This window comes from Pseudorca crassidens, chromosome 1, assembly GCF_039906515.1.
Source record: "Pseudorca crassidens isolate mPseCra1 chromosome 1, mPseCra1.hap1, whole genome shotgun sequence".
Taxonomy (NCBI): Eukaryota; Metazoa; Chordata; class Mammalia; order Artiodactyla; family Delphinidae; genus Pseudorca; species Pseudorca crassidens.
In genome coordinates this window covers 23962004-23975860 of record NC_090296.1, presented here as the reverse complement: position 1 = coordinate 23975860, position 13857 = coordinate 23962004, and the positions used below count along the sequence as shown (strand labels likewise).

General features: G+C 38.6%; 1 protein-coding gene across 19 annotated transcripts in view; it reads left to right on the top strand.

Moving 5' to 3' along the window:
• NRXN3 (neurexin 3) overlaps positions 1-13857 on the top strand; it is a 1691100-nt gene that overhangs the window by 1498735 nt on the left and 178508 nt on the right. The gene's annotated exons all lie outside the window — the stretch shown is intronic.

The window sequence follows — 13857 nt, the reverse complement described above, 5'->3', positions numbered from 1 at the left end:
ACTTACACTAGCCTGCCTTGATTTTCAGAGGTTGATCCTAGTAGGCATTTTAATAGCAGGCATGCTGGTGTGGGAGGGAGAGGGGCTGATCATCTGTTGAAATTTTATAGTCAAGGAGCATTCACCAACAAACTCCCAGAGCCAGATGGCCAAATCAAGGACAATGGGGGGAAAGGTTGCCTTCTTTCAAAAGATCATTCAAATAATCCCTTAGCTTTCCCTCTCATCTCTCACTTCTACCAGGAAAGAGCCCTGAACCCTGATCATAAGAGTGCCAGGAATGGAAGGGAAAATACTTTAGCTAAAGGCCTTTGCTCCATCATTACATTATCACCTGGTAGATGCAAGAGAATAGCTCAGAATATTGAACTTGTCACTAATGTGGGCATTTATGCTATGTCTAACTCTCTATCTCCTACACTCCAAACGGCCCATCATTTTCTCACTGTTATCTTCTTACTTCCTTTATAGTGAGGTGAGCACAGAGGTAAGGAAGCCGGAAGCACATTTCCAGAAATGTAAGAGCCCTTTAGCTAATAATCATCACACTTGAGAGAAATACGTAAATTTGCCTATTTGTGGCCCAAGAATGTTGAATGACTTGAAGGCTGTGATTATTTTTTCATGCCTAAGTTAGCATTACTTTTCTTTAAATGCCAATTAGAAGTAACTGTGCTACTGGGTTTTTCCTCTGTTAGCCAGGGTCTTCCTATGTCTGCTTTAAGTATTATGGGAGCATTCACAAGGAGCATACAAGACCCCCAAAATACTGAAGCAAGAAGCCCCGCCCACTCATTTATCTACCATCTCAGTCTCTGTACCATATCCAGCTCAGTCTCTGCTGGGAGTCTTTTCACATACTACTCTTAGCACTTCTTAGATTAAGGCACAAAAATGACCGTGTGCATTTATCTTTGAGACTTTGAAGAAAGCCAGAGGTGTTAGCAGCTACTGTGAATTCTCATCATCATCCAAATGCACTAGACACTAATAGACCTGATTTTTAAATGCTTCTTAAACTCTGGGGGATGAGCGATGGGAGGAATCGAAATAGCCTAAAATCTTAAAAACTGTTAACTTGTTCATAAGAAAAATCAATCCCTCTCTATGCATATTATCATTGGCCCTGATACTGTTGCTGTAGGGTCTGTTGTGTTTCTATTAGGAATTTCAAAGATTCTAAATTGATGCTAACCACTTGCCCTGAGCCAATATAGGATTCTGAGTTTGCTGCCAGAAATGAGAAGGCTCTTTAATGGTCATTTTTAAAACCACATATATGTAAGAAAACCAGTGACCCTTGCTGTGTGCCTATCTCTTTGTATGTTTAGTTCCAAATTACGGGTTGCTTCCTATGTTTTCAAAACAGAACAAACCTTTCTTTAATGGCATTGCTTCCCACTGAAAACCATTATTACTAGTAACTGTTGGTAACTGTCATTTGGTAATAATATGTGTTGTTATTACAGGACATGATACAGTAAAGCAGTTATAAGTATGGGCTTTGGAGTCAACTGGCTAGAGTTGGGATCTTGGTGCCATTAGCTATAATTCTGAGGCCCACTAGATTAAGACCTTGAAAGCCCTAAGCACTAAAATATTTGGTGCATGTCCCCACAAATAATTCAAAATATAACAACTATAAACTAAGTATAAGAATTTCTAACAGTTCTGACTTTTCTTCTCTGATGATCACTATAATGCTTGCAAAATATAGCAGATTCTTCCTCCCCACATTCTCATTTGTTACCCTCTCCGCTTTCTTGGTTCTCTAGGTAAGTGCTTATTCCTCCTATTTGGTGATCCAGTTCCAAACCTTAGGCAAGATATTGAACCTCCCAAGTCTCTGTTTCCGAGTCTATACGATGGGATGATGATAATACTTACTTTCTAGGGCTAATGTGAATATGCATGTAAAATACCCAACATAATGCTGGGTCAGTTAAGTCAATACACAATGAACGTTAGCTATGAGGATTACCAAACATTTGAGTAGCATTTTTTGCTATTATATATTCACTCATATAGACTACTTCATTTTGACTATTAAATAGCCTGTAAATTAGGTAGGGTAGGTATTTTTATTCTCCATTTCAAATTTAAAATGAGACCCAGGGAGATATTGTGTTTTTTCTATGAGAGAATAGTCATGAGAGAATAGTAAATGAGGGACAGAACTAGGACCAGAGTCTCCTGTTCCCAGCTGAGCACAATTTCCAATATTGCTCCCATAGCAAATTGGGGGATATTTTGAAAGATGAATAGATAGAAATGAGCATCTTTCTTGTGTCATCTTAGATTTATTCCTTTTCTTAAAGTATCATGTTCCAAAGATCAGTAACCACACAAAGGTGGTTATTGTGAGACGCGGAGTTGAAAATCCTCTTTTAAAAAAGAAAAGTTTTCTTAGCTGGGCTAAAAGACTCATTTGTAATGAGACGAAGCTGTCCTCCTAACAACGATGGCAATGTGCTTCCATGAAGCAACTCAAAGAATACTGAGTATTTAAAGGAGCTGTCACCTTACTCCATTGCCTAGATTGGAAAATGGCTTTGGGAAGTCCAACATTCTAGTTGGACTAGGACTTCCTAGGAGTGGCTCACTTTTTCAGCCTTGGATACCTTATTTTCTCTCCCACCTGCTTCCCTGTGCTACTGAAAGGATCCATTTTGCTAAAGTTAAAGCTCCATTAGAGCAATCTGGCAATATTTATTTAATTTATTTTAAATGATAAGATCAAAATAAGCCCTGTATCTAGGTATCAAAAAATAAAGCCACCTGGTCATGCAGTCTTGACATAGTTTCTGCAAAAATGATGTATCCATTCTTTTTCCAAGCCATTCTGTTTCACCACTAGTGGTAAGTCTATAAGCCAACAAGAGGAGTTCAGTTGTGCTACTTGTCTATAGCTAACGTTTAAACAGTAGAGGAATATAACTCCTACAGAACAGTCACTTACGTCATCTCACTCAGAAGGCGTGCTCTCAGGAAGCCGTGTCTGCTCTCCAGGTCCCTGTGCACCAGGATGAGTGGGTCAACTCCAGAACCTTCTCATACTCATTTATAGGATTTTATGTGCCTCTACTGAAACATCCCACTGTGAAGTATTTAGAAACCAGCTGGGCCCATGGCATGTAGCATTGACTTTTTGTGAATCAGGAAGGATCCAAAATGAAAATACTTCTATAGCCATCAGAATCTTGTATCACTTAATTCTGGGAGCTATAACTCAAAAGCAGCTTCTTTCTTTGAACCTGAAAATAGAAAGGCTAAGGAACACGAGAGGGAAGTAAAAGAAGAATCAGCCCAGAGTTATCCAGGCACTGACAAATGTTCCTTATAAAGCCTCTAATTGCTGTCTTGACACAATGCAGTGGAGGGGACGAGAGGGGGGAGGTGAACGGTGAGTTGAGCAGGAGGAATTAATTTTAGCCCCAGCTCCAGGTCCCCTGGGAGGCTGAGCTGACTGGGGCTGTTAAAGATCCTGTCTCTGCTGTGAATAGGTGACTGGTTATGTCATCAGGGCTTTCAGAACACTGAACATGGTACAGGAAGGGGCTTTTTAGGTCAGAGCCAGGCTTCCTGGAAAATGAAGACTGATAAGCAGCTTCAATGTGTAAGACTTTCCATCTTCCCATGGCAGGTGGTGCTGAGGAGAGCAGAGTCTCAATGTTTTTTTTCCCTTTTCCTTGATATCGCACACTAAGTTCATGGAAGTGCTCTTGATTGGTTTCCCTTTCCTCGGTCAGTAAAATGTCCACCGATGACCTATGCTTCAGTCCTGCTTGACCACCCAACTCAGATCATGGCAAAGATGTAGACGTGGCTCCCCTTCAAGGACACTGGATGGGAAAACTCTTTCTTTATATTTGAATGTTTCAAATTCCAAAGAACATTTTCTTTATAGGGACTGAAAGTAAAAACATTTCTATAGTGCTTACTGATGCTCTAAGTGCCTTCCTACGCATCACTGCGTGTGTGCCTCACTCCCTCCTGTGAGGGTACTTGCTTTGGTATTATTACCACCATACTCATATTAAGGTTACATTGCTGAGGCTCTGAGAGTCAAAATAACTTACCCGATATCACACAGTTGAGGGGCAGACTCAGGATTCCTATCCTGATACTCAGATTGCACCCCCTCAAATTTCTTTCTCATTTTCCTATCTCCTATCAATTTTATTGATACTGACACGCGGTTATTAGTTTTGTTGTTTATTCCATTAGAGTATCCTCAAATAGACGTCCTTGCCTGGACTCGTTTAGTTAGTAGCGTTCCTCAGCCTTGATGCTATTGAGATTTGGGGCTGGATAATTCTTTGCTGGGCGGGGCTGCCCTGTGCATTGTAGGATGTTTGTCAGAATCCGTAATTTCCACCCCCTTGATGCCCGTAGCGTCTCCACAAACACCAATTGTCTGCTGGGGGACAAAACTGCCCCCATTTGAGAATTACCGAGTTATAGAAAGTCTCCAACATATTTTATTTCAAATGCTCATTATCCTTTCATTGTTTAGACAGTATGCATGGGGGTAAGAGAGATTTTTTTTGTTCACATCTCATCCTAGATTATTGAGACTTTGAAGGGTTAAAAACAAGTCTGCGTACTTGACATAATGCTGAAAGTTCTCAGGCCTTGGGTTTTCATTAATTCCTAGCCAGGAGGTTTTCTTTCCTTTTCTTTCGTCTTTGCCTGCAAACATTTGAGGCCTTGCCAGATTTGAAGCACACATTAAAATAAGCCCCATCTACCTGCTCATTCATCCGTTCAGGACTAGTGTTACTTTCAGTTCGACTGCAAAAAAAACATAGATAGTGAAGTCCTGCAGAGGGAATAGGAAGCATAAATACAACCAAAAGGGAAAGCCATATTTGAGCATGGTTTTAAGACTGTAGCGATATAGCATCAACACGAGAGAGGCTTACTGAGTGAATGTGTTTGAACATTGCTAAGTACATTTTACAATCATCTTGCAATAAGTTCCTCAAACATTTGGTCACAAAATGTATCAATTAATCAATCAAACCAGTGCATGCTAAATACTTGCATTGCTAAAGAGTCATTTTCTTCCAATTTGTCAGGAACGAATTAGGACTCACAGGTAGGTGAGTTTCCATTTCCAAGGGACTTTTAACTTGCTAGGGTTGGTGATATGTGTGTGTGTGTGTGTGTATAAAGCAGCGTCCTTTAACCTGGCTGCCAATGATATTCTCTTGGGAATTTTTTAAAACTCTGTGGCTTCTCAGGCCCCAGTCCCAGGTAATCAAATTTAATCGGTCTGGGCTGTGGCCCATGTATCAGCAGCATCAGTATCACCTGGGAGGTTGTTAAAAATGCAGAACCTTGGGCCCCACCCCAAACCTACTGAATTAGAATCTGAATTTAACAAGGTCCCCAGGTGACTCATGTGCACAGTAAAAATTGAGAAGCACTGGTCCAGACATCAGTATTTTTAGGGAGCTCCTAAGTGATTCTATATGCAGCTAGGTTTGAGAATCACTGATATTTAGAAAGCTAAAAATGTCTCTTTTTCTTCATTCAGACTGCGTGCTGGTGCTGTGCAATATGGTAGCCACTAACCACACGTAGCCACACTTGCAATGTGACTGGTATGACTGAGGCCCTAAAGGTTTACTTTTATTGTGCAATTATTATGTCGTAGGCACTGAGGGATTTAAATACATGTTTCACTCAATCCTCAGGCTGACACTATGAGGCTAGTGGCTCGTGGCTGGTATTGGACGGTGCAGGACTAGGATATACTGTCTCTTATTTCCTTCTGTCTGTTTTACATAATGTAAATCTTCATTTATACCATTAATAAAATAATGGGCCTTTACCTTCATACACCTTCTGAACTCATCTAATGTGTTTTGTCTTTACACAGTCACTGGGATAATAACTCCACTCAGTTCATGGGGCTGTTGTCCCAGAGATGTAGAAAATGGAGATGCCACCATCTCTTGGCCAAACTCATCCACATGGTGATGGCTACTCTTGGTTGAGCGTTTACTACATACTCTGTACTTTATGTTCAATATCTTATTTAGCCTTAATATAACACTAGAGGTCAATGTTAGCACTATCCCCATTTTACAGACGAAGAACAGTTCCAAGAGCTCAGGTACTTACCTGGCTCACAGCGTAAGTGGAAACGCTGGTACTCCAACCCAAGACCACCTGACTTGAGAGTTCTAGTTTTTCATCACACTCTGCTCCTTCCAGGGATTCACTTTGATACCCTAGAACACTTGCAAGCCCCAGGAATTCTGGTCTTATCCCAAGTCTTGACAATTTAGAATTTTTCTCTCAAGTTAAATTTTCAATTTCTGCCAAGTTAGAAGTCAGCACTAACCTGGGCATTTATGACATTTGCCTTCCTCTACACCATCGCTCAGGCCTTGGGGACTTGCAGCGTCTTTCCTTTCATGATCCCATTTTACCTTCTAGGAACATATCTAAGCGGACAGGAAGAACTTTATTAAATTATTAAATGAAAGTCTATTTTACTGTTTCATGGTCTTACTTGGAGAATGAGAGAGTGGTGAGAGAGTGCTTAGTATTTTTTCTTTAATTTTTGTTTTATCAGACAAACCTCCTTTCTCTTCTGTGAATTCCCAGCTACAAGATAAATAGCCTTGTATCTTACAAGTTAAATACAATTACTGCTATCAAACCTAGAGCCTTTCTCTCCCTGTAAATGTCTCTTAGAAGCTGATAAGAGTTTCAAGGCAAACTGTGGGCTTCTGCCTAATGCTAAAATTAAACATAACCACCCAGAAGACAAAAAGACAAGCATGTGTACATAGATGTATGTAACATATATTTACATATATTCACATATGCTTACATATATACTTAATCATCCTATGGAAGGGAAGAACATTTCTGATAGACACAGACACACATAGCACGTGAGCACATGGACACATGGCATGTGCTCCTGCGACATTAAGCTAACACATGACTCAAGGTTATTTATAAAATAATTAAATAGCACACAAAGGAGCTTGTCATAATGATGAAGCTGTCTATCAGATAATATGATAGCAATTATAGTAACTAAAGAGATTTATTTGTGAACAGGGCAGTCCTTTTGATCTAGAGGGCTGTTGAGCAAAAGAATAATTTTCCTGGAAAATTCTGTAGGACTTTATAAAATGTACACCTTAGTTTTAAGTCCTGGTTTATGTTTTTCTCATCTTCAGTAGACTGTCTTTGGATTTAAAGAAACTGGATTTTTACTAATTAAAATGTGCACGATAATTGTTTATTTACCCTTAAGTTAAATATTATACGTATTATAGTCCAGGGACTCAATGAAATAAGTTATGAGAAATTTGAGGGTCACTTCTAGGCACTATTTAAGTAGGAATGTAACAAAAAAGATTTCTTAATTTCTATGAACAGTGAGTACATTTTTATTAAACCAAATCCATGGAATGATACTTTGAAGATTAGAATTACAGTATGGTCACAATGTTATGTGATTTTCAAATTTCATTTGAGATAGTGTGACATAAAAATACTAATAACATCTTATTCTTTGCAAGGCCTTTATAATAAGAATTCTTCTGAATTAAACCAGTCATCAAATATTGCATAATTTCAAAGCTGGGCTAAGTGAATTACAAGTTTTATTTGTCCTATTGTCACAGAGAAGCTCCAGTTTAAGTAGTAAATGAAATTATGGCCTGCAGAATTTGTTCTTAATTATGAAAATCTAGAATTATTATCCTAACCTAAAACACAATTACCCTATACTGTTTTCTCTCTGCCCCAGAGTTATGTGGGCAGCAAATGTCCTAACACACACCCAAGAGTATAGCTTTATTTATAGGAAAACTTCCCAATTTTCAGTCTCTTCAGTTTAAGCTTTGCACAAGTTTGCAGGGTCCCTATAGTTATTTAAAGACTAAAAAAGAATGTTTAGCTTCTTCGAGGAAAATAGTACATAAATATCCAATAATAATAATATATATTCACATACAGTATGTCATTTATAATTCTATAAAGCACAGAGGGTAATGAAAGGCACTCTAAACTGTAAATCACTCAAATCGATTGTAATCATATTGCAGCTCATCTCAAAGAGATAAAGACCTTCCACTCCTCTGAAATCCCTGTCAATACCCCAGCAGGCTAAAGAAAGGGGAAAGGAGGGTCAGAGGAAGAAGGACAGATGAGTCAAGGTTAAAGAGGCACTTTTAATCTTCAGTTCATGAAGTTAATGTGGATTGAATTAGATTCCCAGTGATAGTTACAGTTTGCGCCATGAGGTGCATTTCTTTTCCACATGGTAGTTTTATAGCTTTACCGTAAGTCCCTGACATTGTGTTGGCCTGGTTGGAGGGATCTGACAAATGCCAGTGATGGATAAGCAGTGCTGCATAAGAACACTTGGGGACCAGGTACAGAATTAGAAAATGACAGTTTAAGTCAAAAGCTAAAGGTTATAGCAAAACAAATTAAGGAAGTAAGTGAATAATAGGCCAGAAAAAAATTTTATATTGCATTTTCAAATAGCAGAAACACTTCAAATGTCTTTTTATTAACTGATGTTGCCTTTTATATAAAAAAAAAGGTGTTGCTAATCTCCTTCCTCATCAGTGGAGTGGGTTTGAGTGGAGTGGTCTCCTTATGCATTCATTCATTCACCATTCAACAAATATTTATTCAAAGTCTACTTTACATGTGAATCCAAGCTAGGTGATGGCCATACAGTGGGAAATAAAACAAAACCCCTGCCCTCAAGGATTTTATAGTCTAGTGGAAGAGGAATGCATGTACCCAAGCAAGATAATCTTAATACTAAATTTGATTGTGCAGTTATTCAGTCTCAAGCACTGAACTGGGTTCTTATATTAAATCTTCACAGTAGCCCTAAGAGGTAGAGACTATTTTTGTCACCATTTTACAGATAGGAATATGGAGGTTTATGACATTAACTCCCAGGGTCATAAACTAGTACTTAAAGACCTGCAACTCAAGTCTGTATCTCTTAGAAGCAAACTTAATGCTTCTATGCTCTATACTACATTGTACCTGCAGTTCCAAAGAGTGCAACAGGGTGCTATCAGGTGAGATCTGGGTTCAGTGGCACACGTAAGTGTCTGATGGAGCCTGAGGACCAGACAAGGGTGGGCATAGGATGGAATTTGGGCTGTAACCTTGGGCTCTCTAGGACAATGCTAACAAGTTCTGTTCCCCTACCTAGACATACACAAGCATAAATTGTGACCTGACCTACATCTTTCACACTGAGGGAACTAATGGGCAGGCATCGTGCATAGATTGTTTCACTTAGTGTAATCTGTCCAATGATCGCAAGAGAGAAATATTAATCTCCCTCTTTTACAGAAGAATAAACCAAGGCTCAAGGAGTTTGAGCGTATTTGCTGCAGTCACAGGGCCAGAAAGTGTCAACACTGGGATTCTACACAGATTTGTTTGTTCCTACACTCCTCTCCCTTTCTGCTACCCTACTTTTCCATCTGTTTCCCAGGGGCGTTCCAGTGTGCACTGTATGTGGAGCTCGAATTCATTTGGTTGACAGATGTACATTCACATGCAAATCTACTATTGTTTCTCACATCCCGGTGCATGCAGTACACTCTGTAATCACATTATTAAACATTTACTAGAAATGTGCTTCTGCCCGATGCACAATTGCCAGTCTCAATGTTTAATTAAACTCGATTTGTCTTCATTTTAATCACATCATAGAAATGTGGTTTTCTCAGAGTTCAATGGTGAAATCTTCATTCCAAATGCCTACCAGTGTTTCAGAGCTGTATATCCTGGATAAGGGAATGAGGAGAGAACAAAATATCCTTGCATAAAGGATTTTAAGGGAATAATATTAGTTAATAATAGATAATACTGACATAGTACTTATTCTGTGCCAGGTTCGTGGATTATCATATTGAATCCTTCTTACAGCGTCCTGGAAAGGGATTCTGTTATTATTCCCATTTTAGAGATGAGGAAACTGAGTCTCAGAGAGGTTAAGTAACATACTGTCCAGTATCATACAACTAGTAGGTGATAGGGCCAATTTGGATTTGAATATAGGCATGGAGACGCTGATACCTTTATTCAGAGAAACTTTTTCTGCAAAAGGCCAAATAATGAATATTATTGTCTTTGCAAGCCACAAGGTCTTTGTTGCAGCTATTTAACGCTGCTGTTACAGTGCAAAACCAACCATAGACAATTCATAAATGAATAGACATGGCTGTGTTCTAATAAAACAATCTACAAAAACAAGCTGTGAAGAGCCAGATTTGCTACTCCTTTGTAGGTGGGGGCCCCCTGGTCTAGATTATGCATGTTTTGAAACTTATAGCTGTTTTTACTGACCGATAAGCTTTATTTTATGGGCTATGTCATCTCTGTTTGGAATAAAGGGAGAAAGATAATCTCTAAGTGGATGAGTTAAATCCCAAGAGACACAGAAAATAGTACTTCTATGTAGAGTAGCATAGACCCAATGGTGAGGTTAATTCAGGGTCAAGAAGTGGACGGATGCGTCACTGGGACAGGCCATTCACCTGTACTCAAACAAACAAAAACCCAACCATACGTACACCCCTTTCCTAACTGAACCAAAGACATAGCTTCAGTTTACCTTTATTTCTGTTATGCTGTGCATTGCTTAGAGCAAGATTTGAAAACAACCAACAGGAAGCATGATTATTTCTCTAGTTCTGTTACTTCTACTTAGTAACCGTAAGTTTTGGAGCTCTGAATACACTTTTCTCCCCTCTCTCCTGAGAGGAGTCGCATACTTTCCTTTTGAATTACATGTTTTTTGTTAGCCACTGGCTTAGCTGCCCTCGCCTATTCTTCATAGCCCTTCTGTATAAAGGTGCCAACTGACTTCTTAGCATTTATCTTTTCTTCTCCCTGCTCCCTGATATGTACATCTTCTAAGTTCCAGAGAACGTTCTCTTCATTTTCTTGGCATTGGCTGTCCCTAACCTGCTGATGAGAGCGTCCTGCTTGAAATTCTGCTCTGTTTCTGGCCATTGATCTCCTTTTATGAGAGTGGACTCTCCTTAGATGTGACTCAGTCCACTTCCTGCTGCTGAGTTTTAGGGACCTTAGATTCTGTTCTCCTGTTTATTAAAGGAACAAGAACCAGGTTGTACGTTTTTTGTATATACACACAATCATGACAAGTTTAAGATAAATTTCAAAACATCAGTCTAAGACAGACCAGATTTTATTTATGCAAAATAGAGTTTCCTTCACATTTTACTAACTTCAGTATTGATTGTAATGAAGTTATTAATAAAAAGTCAGAGTTCCCACCACCAGAAAAGAAAGCATATACCACCAGACTTGGCTCCTGATAGCTCAAGAGAGTGACCACGGTTTTGCTAATTACCCCCCTTTTTTAAAGTCAAAGTGGCTGTATAATACATGCTCAGTAAATGTTAAACTGCACAACTGTACTGAGATTATTGTTGATGACTTCTGATTTTATTGTCTGCATGTACATAATAACAATATACACAGATAAAGAGCATCCTTTACAAGCATTAAATATACATAAAAAGTCCATTTTAAAAGCAACAGAAAAATATCAAATGTTTTATTATGAATAACTTTTAAGATTTTACTGTAGAGTTTTTCTTTGTTGAAACAATTAAATCTAATTTTATTAAAATATCTTTACATTAGTCAGGTGATTCTCGGTAGGTCTCAAAGGGTAGATTTCCCAGTGTACTTAGACAAATTGATGAAAGGGAGGAAGGAGAACATTTAGGCATCTATGAAGTTAAAAATAAAGAGCTAAGTATAAATCTAAAATAAGTGTAAAGTAAAAGTAAATCTAAAGGCTTCTCAGACAGCCAGGGTTTAGAAACGCTTCATTTTGAAACCTATATAAAACTGTTTTGAGATGCTGACTGTTTCAAATAAAATAGGAATTTATATAAGTGAAGCACAAACTGAAATAGAACTGAAATGCTTTTAGACTTTCAAAATGAATACTTGGATATTTTTACTGAATTTTCTGTGTGGTAAGTGTGGGGCTGGGCCTCTGGGAGAGGTAAAAACGAAGGCAATACATGAAAAAGGGTATCTTGTTCTCAGGGAGCAATTGAGATCTCCTACAGGTGATAAACCAAGTGAAATCTAATAGTTTTGCTTCATTTTGTGACTTTCTTCCACTATGGCCTCAGAGAATTGTGAGCTCCAAGTAGGCTCATAAAGGGAATTTTGAAATACTCTTAATAGATCTGTTCTTGAAATAAGTCAACTGAACTGAGCGAGGTAGTGTGCCAACACAGTGACTCACAGCCCTGGCCAACCCTGATCCCAGACCTTTACGACAAGTCCCTAGTCTCATTGCCATTCTCAAGAGTTGTATGCAATTCATCTGCAACACGTGTTCCAAGGCCACCTTCCTGGTGGTCTGGTGGACATGTGATAGTAGTTATAGATGTCGCCCATAAACGCATAGGCCAAAACATTAATGAACTTTTCAGCCAGTAAGTCCAGCTCATTCTTCGGCTGCATGGTTATCTAGCTGCCTCCTTCTGCCAAGCTACAGTTGCTTTAATTTTCTCTGGTCAGATAGAACAGTCAAGGTAAGTGGACTTTGTTCCTCTCTCCTCTGGCTTTGATTCCTTGATTTGTGCCACTACCCCAACTGTAGCTACTTAGAACCAGCGAAGTGTTGACTAGAGGACTGAACAGTGTGAGCAATAATTGTGTACCTTCAAACCTCACTGCCTTTTACACAGGTAGTTGTGGTCGAAATACCAATGACATAGCCAACCTCTAGGGACAGAAGCCACCCTAGTATCTACATTCCTTTGTTAACAGAAACCATTCAGATTCTTTTCTGAAAGTATCTAGTAAGCATCTATCTCTGTAAATCCCTGTGCTAGGAACTGAATAATAGGAATTGGACCATTATTCAATTAGAACTTTTTTAAGTCGATAGGATTAAGGAGAAAATCTCCATATATCTTTACTACTCACTGTGTCTAGGTTCTCCTTTCTGAGTCACACTCAAAGGTAAATCTTTGAAAGAAAAACAATAAATGAAGTAAATCTTTGGACAGCATCCTTGAGTTTTGGTTAGACGGAAAATTTCAGTCCCCATTCAGAAGTCTAGGCACTTGTGAGGATTCCAATATGATTTAAATAAACCACCATCCCTGAAAATCAGAAATGAAAATATAAACCCAAGAAAACTGCATGCTCTACTCTACCTGTCTCATCTCTTGTCCTAATAATAAAATACCTTGTACTCACCAATGTTCTCAGTGATTTTTGACAAGACAGCAGTGGTACATCAATAGGACTGGAGTAAGCAAATCGAGACACTCAAGGCTTCTTTTAATCTCTTGAATCATTACTGCAAAGATAAAAGTGGGTTTCTGAAAGAGTACATTTCAAAGGAACCTAGCAATTGGAATGGTGAAAATACTAGTTCATCTGGTCCATTTCCCTGGTTGGTTTAGAAATTTCTACACAATATGGACTACTCTAATTTGACTAGCATAATTTGAAATATCGCAGATGATAGAGTTTGCTTCTTCCATCAAGAGAATAGATCTGTCTGATATCTCCTCCTTGGCTTTTATAAAAAAAAATTGATCAATTCCATTATTATTAGAGATGACATTTGAAATTATTCTGAATCATTCTTTAAATCCTGGATATTTATTTCTTACAGATATCTAGGAGCTGTTGCTTGTTGAAAGGTGCAAGGTTTTATGGAGAACATGCAAAGACATTCTTTCCTTTGAGATATCTATAAAATCTCTCTTCTTATACAGGATACATATACACACACATCATTGGGTAATATAAAAAACGTTGCATTTGCCCAGCACA